At 43.0% G+C, this 2,500-nt stretch overlaps 1 pseudogene; it reads left to right on the top strand.

The window, feature by feature from the left end:
* The window catches only part of LOC137457726 (28S ribosomal RNA), an 8,478-nt pseudogene that overhangs the window by 3,332 nt on the left and 2,646 nt on the right, over window positions 1–2,500 (top strand).

Here is a 2,500-nt window from a genome sequence, read left to right as displayed (position 1 = left end):
GTTGCGACCAAATGTGATATGAGACTACCAGACGAGGAGATAGGGGTATGTCTGGCTGGAATAGAGTTCATGAACTCAATGATAGCCAATGACAATACTGCCTACAATCCTATCTGGAATGAGAAACTGATAGTATTGCCGGAGGTGTATGTAGGACCCACTTCTCCAGCTCATGGGAAAGATATCCGAGATGAAAGCACAGAGAGGAGCAGGAACGAGGAGGTGGAGTGTCCTGAAACCCCGAGCTCTATGAGTCAGCTCTCAATACTAACCGCATCGCCCGAGTTGGATAATACAGCTGACATCTGTCCTGGGACCCCCCTGGTGAAGATGCCAGAGGACAACCCGACATGTCCATGCTGTACCACTCGGGCAGGCAATATGACGAGATTGATTGACCATCTAAAGAGAGCCCATGGGAAAAGAAAAATCAATTTCCAATGTTCCCGCTGTGGGAAGACAAATGAAAAGCATCATAGTATCTCATGCCATCTCCCAAAATGCAAAGGGGTCCAAGAGCCTACCCAGGTAGAAGGGTTTATGTGTGAAGAATGTAAAAAATGTTTTAAAACTAAAATTGGCTTGGGACAACATAAGAGATTAGCTCACCCAGCCCTGAGAAACGCAGAAAGAATTGAAGCATCTCGCCCCAAAGAGACCTCTAAAAGAGGTGCTCACAAGAAAATCTGGTCCCAAGAGGAAACAGAAATATTACAGAAACTGAATCAAGAGTTTGAAGGGAGGAAAAATATTAACAAACTGATTGCTGAAAAATTAACAACTAAAACAGCCAAACAGATCAGTGAAAAGAGAAGACTATTAAGAGAAACTGTGGTGCCAGAAAGAGAGGAAACACAAGAGAGCAAGAACAGGTTAAAAGAGGAGAGGACTGTGATTCCATCTTCTGGTGAAAGGGAGCTGCTAGCCCACTATAAAAAGACTATTAATGAAAAGCTAACATCAGGGAAGCTGCCCATCCTTAAAAACACATATAAACAAATAATTGAAGGCAAAACAGACTCATTAAAATTACTCAATGAGGTAGCTCAGGACCAATATTTGTATTTGTTTGAGAAATCAATTGAACAGAAAGTGCCAAAAACGAGCCAACGTAAACCTCAGCAGAAGAAACCTCAAAAGGAGTGGATGAGAAAAAGAGCCAGAAAGCGTGGAGAATTTCTCCGATTCCAACGCCTCTTCCGCTTAGATCGAGGGAAGTTAGCTAATATGATTCTGGATGAAAAAGACTCTGCGCAATGTGCCATCCCCGTGGAAGAGGTCAGTAACACCTTCAGATCTAGGTGGGAGTCTCAGAACTTATTTCAAGGACTTGGAGCATTCCAGTCTGTGGGGCGGGCGGATAATTCGGCTTTTAAGGAATTGATTACAGAGAAAGAGATCCTTAAGAATATCAAAGACATGAATAAAAAATCGGCACCAGGCCCTGATGGGATCACCCTGAAGGCCCTGCTTAAAATGGATCCAAATTGTGAGGAGATCAAAGAACTATTTAATCTCTGGCTGTTAAGTGGCAAAATTCCAGATGTAATAAGGGGATGCCGAACAATCCTAATACCTAAATCATCAGCGCCCGAACGCCAAAATGATATTAATAACTGGCGGCCAATTACTATTGGTTCCATCATCCTGAGACTCTATTCAAGAATCTTAACTGCGAGGTTGGCAAAGGCGTGTCCCATTAACCCCAGGCAGAGAGGCTTCATTCAATCTTCTGGCTGTGCTGAGAACTTAAAACTATTACAGCTATTAATTAGGAATGCAAAGAAACAAAAGAAACCCCTGGGGGTTGTCTTTGTCGATTTGGCCAAAGCCTTTGATTCAGTGAGCCACACCCACATCCTGGCGGTGCTAAAGCAAAAGGGCCTGGATGACCACATAATAGCATTAATTAAGGACTTCTATCAAAACATCCACACCAGAATCAAAACTAAAGAAGGAGAGTCTGAGTCAATAGGAATCAAAACTGGTGTGAAACAGGGCGATCCCATGTCACCACTCCTCTTTAACCTGTGCATTGACCCTCTGTTATGTAAATTAGAAGAATGTGGGGAGGGGTTCCAACACGGGAATGGTAAATTAACAGCTCTGGCTTTTGCAGACGACCTGGTCCTGCTGAGTAAGTCCCAATCAGGAATGGAGAAAAATATTGAAATTCTAGAAGCATTTTGTGACTTAACTGGATTAAAAACGCAGGGGGAAAAGTGCCATGGCTTCTTTATTCAACCAACTAAGGACTCTTACACCATCAATGACTGTCCACCATGGCTTATCAGCGGTACCCCTTTAAACATGATCCACCCGGGTCAGTCAGAGAAATATCTTGGCTTGCAAATCGACCCTTGGGTGGGGATAGTTAAGCCCGAATTACAAAATAAATTAGAAGTTTGGCTCAATCGCATCGAGAGAGCCCCTTTAAAACCATTTCAAAAATTGGACATGTTAAAAGTGTACACAGTGCCTAGATTGATTTACTTAGCAG

Source organism: Melanerpes formicivorus, unplaced genomic scaffold, assembly GCF_026170545.1.
Source record: "Melanerpes formicivorus ecotype bairdi unplaced genomic scaffold, bMelFor1.0.p_v2 SCAF_196, whole genome shotgun sequence".
Lineage (NCBI taxonomy): Eukaryota > Metazoa > Chordata > Aves > Piciformes > Picidae > Melanerpes > Melanerpes formicivorus.
The sequence above is the reverse complement of the archived record's forward strand: the minus strand, read 5'-3'. Positions and strand labels throughout refer to the sequence as shown.